This window comes from Notothenia rossii (assembly GCF_949606895.1).
Source record: "Notothenia rossii genome assembly, chromosome: 9".
NCBI classification, from domain to species: domain Eukaryota; kingdom Metazoa; phylum Chordata; class Actinopteri; order Perciformes; family Nototheniidae; genus Notothenia; species Notothenia rossii.
Window position 1 is genome coordinate 64,123,540 of NC_136907.1, and position 14,142 is coordinate 64,137,681.

General features: G+C 39.8%; 1 protein-coding gene across 8 annotated transcripts in view; it reads right to left on the bottom strand.

Moving 5' to 3' along the window:
• The window catches only part of tnr (tenascin R (restrictin, janusin)), a 188,452-nt gene that overhangs the window by 137,882 nt on the left and 36,428 nt on the right, over positions 1-14,142 (bottom strand). For all 8 annotated transcript variants that reach the window (XM_079652471.1, XM_079652465.1, XM_079652470.1 and 5 more), the window contains exon 2: positions 2,344-2,397. The gene's annotated coding sequence lies outside the window, so the exon portion shown is untranslated. The remainder of the gene's footprint in view (positions 1-2,343; positions 2,398-14,142) is intronic.

Consider the following 14,142-nt stretch of genomic DNA (forward strand, 5'->3'; position numbering starts at 1 on the left):
CCCAGCAAAAAATCAATGGGCATTTGCAACAATCAATGGCTGCTTTCCTATGAGAACTAATTAGAAAGGCAAACATGGCGCACCGCCTCCTTCCTCCTTGCTACCGACCACTGTGAGCTCCAAACTAAGTGCTTCCCCACAGTCAGGGTCAAACCAAAGCCTGAAAAAACAGTGATTTTCAATGATCGTCATAGTTGTTTATACGGTTAAGCTGTGAGGCTTTTGAATGACCTTCAGAAGATGAAAATGACCTCATTTGCTTTCATGTATTTTATCACTATGAGACTTCAAACATTTCAAATAGGTCACTTCAATGAAAGGATGAACTCTGTCTTGCTCCTGTTAATTTACCTTGAATATTTTCACATCCTGTTTTCCCTTTGAATGACTAAGTCTCCCTTTCTGAGTAATTACTCTATTAGTAATGTTGATCACTGAGTAACAATGATGATGAGTTACATCACTTTTCCTGTTAGACCCTGCAAGTGTGAATCAGGCTTTCATCACTATGATGATGGTTCATTAGCTAGTTTGTTCTGTTGACAAATGCCTCATTGTGACAGAGAGGAAATGTCTGCAATAGGACAACATGGATTTAAATGTTGTTTTTAAATGTATTTTCTTAGCCTGTACAGTATATGTATTGATTCCCTTAATCTATCTACATTTCTCTTATGTGCTGTTTACGCGAGAAAGCAAACGGTTGTATCCGCTACTTTTCTCTTTCGTATAGCCCGTTCGTTCACACGAGGCCGTAACGGAAACGCGGAAACGGACCCCACAAACGATAACGGGTCCCAAGGTGGATAGATCTGCAACTTGAACGCTCTGGGAGGCCAAACGGCTCCGTGTGTACGTCCTATACGTTCATTTCCTAATGATGAAGCCATAGCCCCGCCTCTCCCCACCTCTGCTGCTCACTGCTGTAGCATTGTCAGTAGCTACTGTCAGTAGCTACTGACAATGCTACTGCTACTGACCATGCTACAGATGTTAGTGCGAAATCTACAGCTCCTCTACCACAACCATCAGCAACAAGTGGACCTGGAGAATTACATGAACTACATGTTGCTAAATCCACCGCGGAGAATAAACAGAAGGGGTCTGCTTTTGATGTATTTTGTGGCAAAAGTACAGCGCCACTTACAGGCCCGGCATATGTACTACAGCGTCTCCAGCGCTCCTGAGCGGTCTCGTGTAAACGGAAGACTTTTTTTTATATCGTATTCGGTTCGTTTGCGTTTCGTATGCGTTTCCGTTTGCGTGTAAATGGGGTCTTAGAGTTTCTGAACTGCTTACCTTAATCCCCATTAGCTCCATTAACTCCAAATCCAATCCATTTTATTAAAATGATATGCCTATCTACCAATCTACAGGATAAACCTCTGCCCCTTTGGGTATTGCTGTACATTAGACCATGCAGAGACTCACAGATTGACATACTTGATGAATAAACTGAAGACTATGCTGCAAGGCAATTCAAGCAGTGTGGAGTCATCACTTTATACTTTGCTAATTCTTGACAACTCTGAGAAGGATTGTCTGCCCGGGGCCATTTCCGTAGCTAAAGAGAGGGCGGTAAATGTAGCTTCTGTTTGAAGGGCAGAAAAAAAGGCATTAGATATTATCTTTTGGTTTAACTGTTTCTCAACTAAATCAGCCCTGATGAAAAATAAGAGTCGGCTTCATGGCAACAAGTCAGGATATTAACAACACTTTACAGAAATCATTGGCTAAAAAGGGCTGAACCTCATGCCCTGCTGAATGGAAGAGTGACTAAGTACGGATGATATACTGCTGCGGAAGTGGCAAGTTAATACATTACCTTATTGGAGTCAGCTACACAGTAAACCTATTGCAAGAAGAGTAATGGTGTCTCTAGATCATTGAGATATGTGGCACAGCGATTGGAACAGCTTCTAAAGTATGTGCTCCAATGCTAATGTGGCTAAAGGGGTTATCCAGGGAAACAGACAGATAGCAAACGGGCTTATCTGAAAAAAGTGTCTAGCCGCACAGAAAACTCAAGCTGTGCTAAAGTGGACGTGTTTCAGAATACATTTAAAACGAGAGGAAGAAGGTATGAAGCAGCAGCAATCAATCATTAGTATACGCATTGAAAAGCAAGGAGTATGATTTTCTTTTCATACATTTTAAATATTATTATAGGTGTCAAGCTGAGTTGCTTGTCACTGCTGTGTGAATACATTTGCTGTCTGGGTACACTCTGTACATAAAATAGGGGGGAAAGAGCATTTGATATTGGGGACGGAAGTGATCATTATTCACAAACACACACGTCTCTGAGCACATAGGTAAAGATGCATCTGAAAGGCACCTCACCTTGAGAGCAGCAGCTGGAGTTGATCCTTTTAGTGTTGGTCTTCTGGGCTGCGGCTGTCAACAAAGAGCAGAGAGGTTGGGGATGTTTAAAACATGTGCTGACTTTTGTACTTGCTTTGGTATCTCCTTTCAAAACACAGCCTAAAGGGAACAAGTGTACTAAATAATCAAATGAAACTTTATTTTCTGAAAAAAATAATGATAACATTGATTTAGTAGGAAGAAACAAGAAACTCAAACAGTAAGCAAATACACACCAATTCAAAATGTGGGGTATATATTTTGTCCCTTTGTTGTTTGCTTTGTATGTTTGTTTGTTTTTTCTGTCTATTATCAGAACTTGTATACTTATCTCATTTATTCCGTTTCTCTTCAAAATGTTCTATGTCTTATCACTTACTTTCACTTTTGATTTAGTTACTTGTTTTCTTTCATGCTGGGGTGGGGGTGGGGGGTACATTTGATCTGCTATTTGGCAGTTTGGTTGAAATGTGCACAGTTGCATCTTCTGTATGTATTTGACTGCTTAATGACATTCTGTATAATTTTGCTTTATAATGAAAACTTTCACAAAAAAAAAAAAGGGGCATAAAAATAATCAGATATAAAAACGGTGTTAAAAATGAAAAGTTATTTAATCTCAAGCCCCTACCAAGTAGAAAGCTCACAGATATAATTGTGCATGTTCCATTCAGTAACCTTATGATGCGTTAAAGCTCTATTTAGTAAAAATGTGTGTTGGTCAAAGGTTCAATTATAATGTTGTCCTTAACTGTTCTGGTCAAATGTATTATTTGCAACACAAAGATATGTCTCACAGCAATTAAAAAAAGATATAAGTGAGGGAATTATGACCTGATCCGTTGCAACATATTGATCCGTTCTAACCAAAGCCTTGTTTGCTGCATTACTCTGAAGCAATGATCTGCTCTGTGACAACACTGCCAGCACGCACTGTACACAAACACAAGGTGATTAGCATTTATAATGGTTTTGAAGGACACTAGAAATGACTCTCAGTGTACACTTGAGACACGAGCCAGCACTTGATAAAGAGACATGATAGGAGTCAGGGGATGCAGACAGGTGAGTGTGAGTGTGAGTGTGAGTGTGTGTGTGTGTGTGTGTGTGTGTGTGTGTGTGTGTGTGTGTGTGTGTGTGTGTGTGTGTGTGTGTGTGTGTGTGTGTGTGTGTGTGTGTGTGCGCTCTTATTACAGGATTATGACCTTTCCTGTTGCATAAGGCACTCGTCTTATGAGCTCCTCTCATCGTCCTCATAGGCAGCCATATTGTTTAGGCACTTACAATCAGTGTTAGATCTAGTTCAAGTGTTTATTAAACATATGTGTAAAATGCCCATGTCACATACTGTGCATAAGCATAAACCTGCTCAGCTGTGGCTGTTGTCAATCCCTCTGAGTGCTTTCAACTGACCAGGGGTCAGACTGTAAAGCCCCAAATTCTGATTCACTCTGTGCCTCCATGTTGAGGAATGAGAGACAAAAACCCATCATCTCCATGTTATATTCATCACATGACTTTGGTGTGATGGTTTATGTGTTAATAAATGTATGCCTTTCCCTCAGTGTGCTAGGTCACACTTGAGTCGGAATCAAACATGTGTCGTCTCTTAACGTAAGACTTGCATACAAAATACGCTGCAACTGAAGAGGATATTTGCAAGGACAGAGACGAAACCGACTATGTAGTGCTTTAAGATTATACATTAATGTAAAAATAAACAAATCTTTCACATCTAGGTCAGCAAAATTGGATCGGTTTAATCTTAGTAGTGTGTCAACATAAAAGGGCATTCAAAGAAAATGACGACAAAGTCACAATTTCATGTAACAGGTTCCAAATAGGTTAGCAAATAAAATCAAGTCAGCACCGAATGAGTTCCTATTCCGTACCCCAACTGAATAATCTCACAAGATGATTGGTAGGCAAACATGTCACAGATAGTGAAATGAAAAATTCTGAGAGGTATTCCAAGTTGAAGTGACAGGCTCTAGTTCTTTGGGAATCAGGCGGAGTATGGTCTCACATTTTAAGCGTTGAAAAAAGTCAAAATCCACTTTTCTGAAAAGGAGAATTTGGAAAACAACCAAGACTGACTCAATCGGAAGGAAGAAAGCACCGAATCAATCTGAAGCTAGAAGACAAACAGTGAACACTTACGTAGACAGAGTTTCACTTTAATAGGATTTGGGATTCTATACAGCCCAAGTTGTGGTTCATTTCATTTTCATTTCAAACCTTTATTTAGACAGATTGGTCCCTTGAGATCATCGATCTCATTTACAAGGGAGACCTGCATCATTTAGTTCCACATGAAACATAAAAACAACATACAAACAAACAACAGAGGACATCATATTTACATATTCAACATTTACAAATACCCAGAGTGTCAGAAAGCATTTCATTTAGACATGCCTTAAATACATTCAGAGAAATAAAAATGCTCAATTTCAATTTTGCCTGTAGACTGTTCCAAGCAAGTGGAACTGCGCACATAAAAGCTGTCTTACCTAAGACAGTCCTTACTCTTGGCACATCTAACAAGACTATATCCTGCGATCGCAGACAATAGCTTCTTGCAACTTTCTGCTTTATCAATGAACAGATATAATACGGGAGTTTGCCCAACATAGCTTTATAGATAAAAGTGTACCAGTGACTGAGCCTCCGTACAGTGAGTGGTACCTGTTTATAAATGTTCTTACTCCTGAATTTGTGTATATATCCTTTTTATATGCATAATCTATTGTTGTGTTGGGCTGAAGATGACACTGTCCAAAAAGTACTCAGTCACTTAGTTTAGTTTAAGTACACAAAAGATAAAGAGCCTCTAAAATGACTCAAAATGGTAATAATAATAATAATCATATTTTGGCATAAATAAAGGAATATACAGATGGTGATTCTGAATTATAAATCCAATTACAAACCCAGAGAGAAAGAGAAGTGACAGCAATGACATACACCCAGTCACAGTGAGTGAAGTGTGTGTATGTTATTATTTATACATCATTCACTCCATCACTTATTTATTCTTGGGGACATCTAACAGTTTAGAGGAGAGAGTGACAGAACAAGAGAGCGAGATGAGAAAAGAGTGTAGGCGGTGACACAATGACAACAATCAAAGCTCAAAAGAAGAGAAAATAGTTGGTAGATTTTCACAGCGTCCAAATACCAGAAAATATAGAAACACACAGAGACACACGTGCGTCTGCGCCCACCATCATACGACGGCCCTCCTTTTGGCTTCTCGGGGGCCACCGTTCGAATCTGGCACTGGAAGTAGACAGCAGCTGCTACATGAGCCACACGCTACACATGCACTCTTTGTGTCATGCTCACCCACACAAACACACTGACACACAACTCAAGTCATCGCCCATACTTCTCCCTACAGTATGTGTACAAAGGAGGAGACAGGAAGCTACTGTAATGAATTCAATAATCAGAAAAACACAGGAATCCAATATAATAAAGATTGACAAAGTCAGCTGCAACATATACACACCGTTAAATTGGGATATGTTGTCACCGTCTGCATTTAAATCTTTACAAATACCTAAATGAATGAGGGTATAATGAGACAATGACAGTGCTAATGTACATACAAAAATGGAGCCTAATGCATATATTGTGTAATCGATTTGTTTTTAGAAGAATACAGTACTGTCAAATACTTTTTCATGCTGGATACATTTGTAATCATCTAAATATCCAATTTGCATTCGATTATGTGAAAGTTGCATTCAATTTATTTGTATCATAATTACTGGTTATCTTCAGAGGGTAGACACATGCTCACAATGAACTAGTTTAAATGAGAAAGATAACAAAAGTTGACTTTTCTGGTAGACGGATTGATTCCTGTGGTTACCCTGATCATCCGCACAGCCCTGGCACACTGATGTAATTGCCAATTTTGAAAGAGAGCTGATAGTGAATGATATGACTTTTGAATCAGATGGCAAGTAATGAGTGTCATAATGTTTTTTGTCAGAATATAATCCTGTCACTGATTGAGAAGGAGTGCGACCCGAACAGTCAGGTGTTACAGCTTGTGTTCTAATAAAGTGAGACGTATCACCGTAGATGGTGATTATGCTGCATATCAGCCATCAGAGACATTTTGACTTTGAACTGGATTTTGAACTACTGATTTTCACCTATAGCATTTCAAATGAGCAAGCTAATCTAACCCCTTAATGTTTATTCAACCTCACCCTGTCGCAGTTCCTTTCACAATAATGACTTGCTCGCTGAACATTATAGCATTTTACACAGCTATCAATTCAAGTAATTAATACTTTAACCCAAAATATCGATTGAAGAAATATTTCATTAGGAAAATTATCGATTTAAAATGTAGAAACAATCTGTTATTCATAGCAGCCATCTGTTACAAATACAAATAACAAGATTTGAGTATTCCAACAAAGCGATAAATTAAATTACCAATAAACACTTATATTTCATAAATGTTTAAACAAATCTGCATGACAGGGATTATAGCATGTGGAGCAGATCGTCCCTGTTTTAAATTGCATACCATTACTAAATATTTCGGTTGCCTTTACTACTTTGATGTAACTTCCTCCCTCTCCCTGAGGTGTCATGGTGAAGCTGAAATGTCACGGCGCTGAAAGCATTGCACTCTGCATTTCCCCCCGGCCAGCTGCAGACCCCCTCTGTCAGACGACAAACTTCCCAGCTATTTGTCCTCATTACAGAACAGCCTCCGACTGCCCACCTTAATTCCCACGCCTGCCTGGCATGAGTCATTTTTACGACGGCCACTTCGGCCCCCGTTGGCCCGGGCTGCCTATGCTTTAAACCCAGCTAGGCGAGTAAATCTGCCAGATTTAATTAAAATAGCTTCTTTTGCAGCTCTCTCCGTCCTCTTGTACCTGATGACATAATGGTGCTGGGATGTTCCTTCTGCAGAGCTGGCTCAAAAAAACGAACCCTTTGAAAAAAAATGGAGGTGTGTTAGATTATTTTATGATGAGTAAGCAAGAAGTAAGCCCCATCTCATTTTATCTGCTCATCATCTTGCTGTGACCTGGTTTCCTGAGTGGAAAGATAATTATGAAGGTCATGGGCGAAGTGATAAGAAGGAGTCTACATAAAACCTTTAAAAAAAATTGAAATAAAAATCAATGAGCAAAAAACTTCCATCAAGGTTTAATTGTCTGTGGAGTGACAAATAACGACCTTGCTGTCTTTCAAGGTCAGGCTTTCTTGGGAGAAGTAACGATTTGTGAGGCTAAATCAATGAAGCTCATTCGAGCCGTTTTCCTACATTATTGTTCAGGGACTGTTTGGTGCCATTGATCAGCCAATTTATAGCTTGCATCTGCTCTGGGCTCTCAATGAATGTGGAGACGCTCACAGCACATAAAGAAAGAAGAGAAGAAGAGGAGCACATACAGTGCCCTTATAGATTTATTTTTTTCAATGTTCAAGCTTTAATGTGCTGTTATAATGTATCCAATGCAGTAAATATGCTCAAAAAGCTTACTACAGCAATTTCAGTGTATACTTTATGCAGAAACTGAGTGATAACAAAGTCTCACACTTAAAGTCTCTAACAGCCTTGGGTTGGCCACAGTTGCAATTGTCACTCCACAGAGAAAATGACTCTTTGTATTATCAGTTTTGTGATACATGGGGTCAAAAACAATACTACGTTTCCAAGAGACATATCAGTCAAATATGTTGATGCCATTTATGAATTCAGGGAGCCATTGTGCATAATATGCTCCATTAGCCCAAAGAGAGGAAGGAGGACCAGCAATGGACCTAAATTGATACGAATAAGGCGTTAACACTGAACACAGTTATTTTCAAACACTGATTGCAAAAACTGAACCATCCCCCATTCTTGACATCTCTTTTCTCTCCTCTACTAGCTCTACCTTGCTAGTCTACTAGCCTAATTTCCATCCTTTTCTTTCTCATAAAACAGGCACTAATACCCCGCCCTTCTTTCTCTTCCCCTCTTATTTCCTTTCCTTTCTTATCTGCACGCCTGAAGGGCTTGTCTGTCTCCTAACCAGCTGGAGCAAGGCTTGCGCCTGGCCCCTATTATCAGAGCATAACAAGGAGCTGCAGTGTCAACTTGTCAACCTAATAAACATCCTTTATGGCAACCGCTTGGTGTGTTTTAAGGGGATTCAGTCAGCCACCACGCGGTGGTTCATTGATTTCATGGATGGCGCACACAGTGCTTACACTTCCACCCGTCTATTATGCAGTGAACAGGCTGCAATTGTTTTGCCATTCACATCCATACTTATGAGACTCGTACTCCTCGAGGCTTTCCGTTTTGAGGCATGGTTGTAGATAGAAAGGCAGAAAGAGAAAAGGAGAATTAAATAAGAATCCAACACAGGTCAAGTATAGCAGCACTCAGGGCAGCACAGCATAATCATAGGCTGTTCAGACCTTTGTATAATAGTGTTTGCATTTGTTTTGCAGGTCAGGTTCAATAGGGCTTTCATATTTTCTTTTTGTCTCCAATAGGTCCTCTCACATTTCAGTGCTGGAAAGGTGAGGAGTCAGGAAGAGGTCACACATTCAATCACTTACAATTCACTCATCATACTTTCTTCTCTATTGCGGCACTTCAGCTATTCTGAGAAGATGGAAACATTTACTTTTCCCAAAACGTTCTGAGAATGACAAAGGAATAAGATGAGAGAAGAAAGAGACAGAGAGGAGAAGAGAGTCTGCCACTCTTGAGAATAAGTGGACCCCAAGTTCAGCACCATGGACAGCAACAGTTGGACTACCAATCAAAACAGCTGAATCAGAGGCAACAAGCCAAAGCCCAAATGTGGCTGTTTAGCCTTTGTCCACTATCATGTTATAAATATTCATAACAGGTGGGCACGCAGATATGTCTTCTTAACAAGCAACCAGCGTAGGCTCCCACTGAAAGTTCATTCATATCAAACACAGGTGTAATACTTCACAAAGCATGAACCAGACATATGCCGTTGTGTTTATCAAGCTATGGATCAGCGTTTAAAATGTTTAAAGCCTTTGTTCTTTTCACTGTTATTGCTTTTGACGGTAAAAGATCCCTCAGCTAAAAGCATATTGTACTGAGGCCAGTTCCTTAATGCATTGAGGGCTTATTAATTGATCGATGATCAGTGACAGGTCACCTTGGTTATCTCAGTTATAGCAACCTAAATGACAAAAATAATTGTATATCACGTTTATCTCCAAGACAGTTGGATATATACAAGGGTTGTACTTGAGAGGCTATTAGGAGCAGGGTTAGCTACTTTCTATTTTCAGGAACCAATCAGAAACTACAGGCTTGATGGTGTTTGCTATCTTCGGCCGTCTGTCACAATACAATGAGATCAGCAATGCTTGAAAAACAGTGTTCCGGAGCGATGTGAAGCAACGGCAGTAAGGCAGGCCAACCTGCCAACCCATAAAACTGTCAGCGCGACCTTCACTTACCCTCAGTATTGATGGTCCAATCATATAGAGAATATGAATTAGTACCTTGGGGTATTTCTTAAAATGGGGCATAATTCTTGGATATGTCCAAAGAAAAAGGAATAAATCACGTCGTGACTTTATGGCATCACACATAGAGCTGGAGAAGATGAATTTCAAAAACATGTTTCCTCTTACTCCTCCCAACTGTACGGGATGTTGTGGTCAGAGAAGGGAATACAACATTGACTGGGCCGACTAGACACTGAACACATAGGAATATATCTGGACTGTACGGGGATGGAACATTTCAGAATATACATTTTGATGTTGAATTGATTGTTCCGATGTCAAGCTTTAATCTCTTTTTACCGAGGGGAAACAGCAGCTTCACGCAGTCATTCAGTGCTAGCCCCCCTAAAGGCATTGTGTAACGCTTTATTCCACATCTGTGTTATTATTCAAAAATCTGCCAAACAGGTCAAATGCCATATGCTGAAAATGTGTTTTTAATTAAAAGACTGACTACATTGTATAATGGTTGGCAAAGTGTATTATCCCCACCAGCTGTTTTTCTCTATGAGCCCAATACTAATATGTGCATAAGAGAAGTGGAAACCTGCATTGATGTGCGATACATTTGGAAACTCGCCTACAGTTTGGTGGATTTTTGACTAAATTATATAACACAAAAAGAAAAGAAAACATGTTTTTTTATCAGGAAGTTGTTTTGCATTAGATGTTATGTGGTTTGATGTATGAAAGCTTTATAAGACAGTGCCAGTGGCTCCTCTCTCCCGCGCTTTGTTCAGCTTTCTATTCACCGTCTTTAGCCGTTTCCTCTATAAATAGATGTCAGTGTCCATTACTGTTTCTGGACTCCTAAAAGACCCTGTTGTACTTTCCAAGCTTTCTGTGCCCATCCGTATCTCTGCTTTGAGACATTGAATGTACCCTGTCAAATATTTGTAGTTCCATTCGCAGAGTAATCATCACAACTGACTTGAATAATTGCTACTTTATATGAAAATATCTCCAGTGTCTGTTTTTTGAATAAGACGAAAGGTTTCCCTAATATAAATTATATTCTGAATGCGAAATATAGAATACAGTAGACTAATGGTATTATATTTCAACAATGCCCCAGAGAATAGCTTAACGTGTATTTACATTTCATTTTGATAGGAGTACTTTCTAGATCAAATGGAAAAAGGGATATATGTGAAGATGTAAAAAAACACTCAATAGGGATTTGAAACCTTCATCTGTTTTAATAGTATGCATTTTCGAGGGGAAGAAAGGACTTTTCTGCTTTTGTTCATAGCTTTATAAATGCACAGTACCATTACATTCATCTGCTGCACAAAGGCGATCTCTTATGAGTCACATAATAGATCTTGATAGAAAAAAAAGATCAGGCCAACAACAGACTTACATTATACTGTAAAAAAAGAAAAGGGAGGAAGCCAGAAATGGAAGGCTTGTTGTAGGCTGCAGTGCATATTCCTGCTGTAATTGAATAACTCTGAATGTGTTGATGTATTATCTATGATTATAAGGCACATGGACTGAATATAAATAGGTAAATAAAACATGGAAGTGAGAAACTAGGAACATGCATTACTCGTCACGACACAAATGTGGGAGCATTGAGAAAACAGCACACTCACAAATAAACATCATGTAAGTGTGTACAGTTAATTTGTATTTTGACAGTGTTGTCAGACTTGCCATTTGAGTGTGACGGTTTGGTTAACACGGTGACAGGGACAGGATATTGGATTTAATGGAAATGCATGATAAATGACATTCATTTATCCAGTTTGCGAGCAACCCTACTGATGTCTTAAACGCATGTGTAACAAAGAGACACACACTAACGTGCACCCACAGACGTGCACACACTAACGTGCACACACAGACGTGCACACACTAACGTGCACACACAGACGTGCACAGTGACACCGGAGCAGAGGGGTTTGCTGGTGCATAAACTCAGAGCAGGGACGCAGAGTTCCTCTCAAGTAAGAGCGAAGCATTGCACATCACCTAAATACTTCACAAGATGATTTTTTACCAGGCAAACAGTATAGCAGCAAATCAAGATATCATTCACGTTAAATCCTGGAAAAACATTGTGCTTTTCTACAGTATGTATTCGATGTCTGAAATATCGAAATATGCTCCGCTCTCTGCCAATAAGAGGTTCTTCACCAGACTGTCCCACAGGTTTCTGAACTCGTTCCTGATCAAGGTCTTCTCTCGCCTGGTTGCCCTCTGAACAATTCAGGTTTTTTTTTCTTTGGATGGAGGCCTCCGTGTTCCTGTGAAATGCGTTCGCTTCAAAATCTATTTACACTGTGCAGTAAGTTCCCACCTCTCAAAGAGTGTCAAAGAATCTACGATCTTCTTTCCTTTCGGCTCCTTGGTAAGGGTTAAACTCTGAAATAAACAGATTTTGCACACATGTGTTTTCCTCTATGTATCATCCTGACTTTTTGTCATTAAAAGGGATTACACGTTTATTTTTATAAACGTGTAAACATTTAGAGATAAATCCCAACTTTGACCGTCAGGGTTACAGAGTGTAGACGCAGTAAGTGAATAAATCATTTGAAATTACAAAATCACAAGCATACAAGTTTAAAATGATTCACAGGGTCATTTAATTCATTGAAAAACGAATGACTAAGTTCAGATCATATGTTGACTGAAATAAAACACACTGACTGCGACTCATTATTTGCATTGGTTACATCGCTTAATGACAGGAAGGCAATCCATTAGAAATGAGTCAGCATATGTCTAGAGCTTTTCGTTCACAGGCCAACAATCTGTCCTCCAGTCAGCCCGTTCAAAAAGAGTCCCAGATGTACAGTATATCTATCTGCTATACATTAACAAAGGCTTGATCAATGGCTCTTTTGACATTGTTAAACTAGAGTTGCATTGATCTGAGCTGTTGATTTATTGATTGACAGGATGATAGATGAGCCTTAGGGCGTGATCAGGTTCAATTTTGTCCTTTGTTCAGGGCAGAGGTACAAATAACTTTAAGGGTTGCCTTATTTCTTGTCACTTGTTCCACCTACGATATTACAACTATGTTAAACTATCCCTGAGTTACTGAAAACCAAACTTGAGATATGCCGTCTACTGATTCTTTGTGACAAGGCGACACTGGATATGTTTTAGTTGAAGCCATACGCTTTATATACTGTCCGAAAATGATACGACAGCTATTAGGGGGCTTCTTTGTCGGCGCACTAGTAGCAGGAACTTTTTTGGGCCAATGTAGGCAGATATGTGGATTTAGTGGGTGTTAGTTCTCAATAACCTGTCAAATAGCAGTTAGAACAATAATTGGCGGTTTTACAAATCTGAAGGACAAATCGGTCACAAAACTGGACCCCAATTTATCAATTATGAATGCATTGCTCTTATGTGATTGACACGTCGTTTTGAAAAAGCCGCCTAGAGGCTCGAACTTCCTTCCACAGAGACAAAAGGAAGCACTGCAGAGCAACGCAGGCTGAGGCCACACGCTTATCCTCTGAGAGAAACCGAAGATCAATGATTGTTTTCCCCTTTTTCCCAAACAGCAGGGTGGTCCTGCAGCATGAGGGAGAGATGATCTATGTAGATCTCATTAGCCCCCTATGATGACAGACGAACGACCAAATGATGAATGGACAGCTGGAGAAACGGGAGAATTATTGACGTGACCTTTGGGGATGCCTCTGTTCAGGAGGAAACAAAACCACATGTCTTCCACAGAAATGATCGTCTTTGACATTTCCATCATTTTCTACCTCGCCTTCCTCCCTCTCTCTCTCTCTCTCTCTCTCTCTCCCTCCGTCTTGAAAGCAGTCCAGGAAACGTATATCACATTATGGTCCGTCCTGTTCAGTTTTTTGTCAATTCTAATATGAAGAATAGGCAGTGAATGTGCACAGATGGTTCTGACATCCTGCACAGGAGTAGATCATATTCTGTCTGTGTTACAGTATTTTGTCGGCATTATTCAGTATTCATAATGTCCATAAAAGTGTTAAATTCACCTTTAATGGAACTGCGGTTGAATGGTCATCTGCCAATTGGATTCTATGGATACATCCTTTGCGGCGGGGGAAAAAAGTCAATAACGTTACAGTGTCATCTCAGATGATGAGGTTTTAATGATGGGGAGCCATCCAGTCCCCTTTCCACTAACCCGAGAGATAAAGGACCGCCGACAGTGAGGGGGAACGCTGAAGGAATGAATCCAACATTTAGTGTGTGTGTGCATGTATGAGTGTGCTGGAGGAAGTTAAGTGC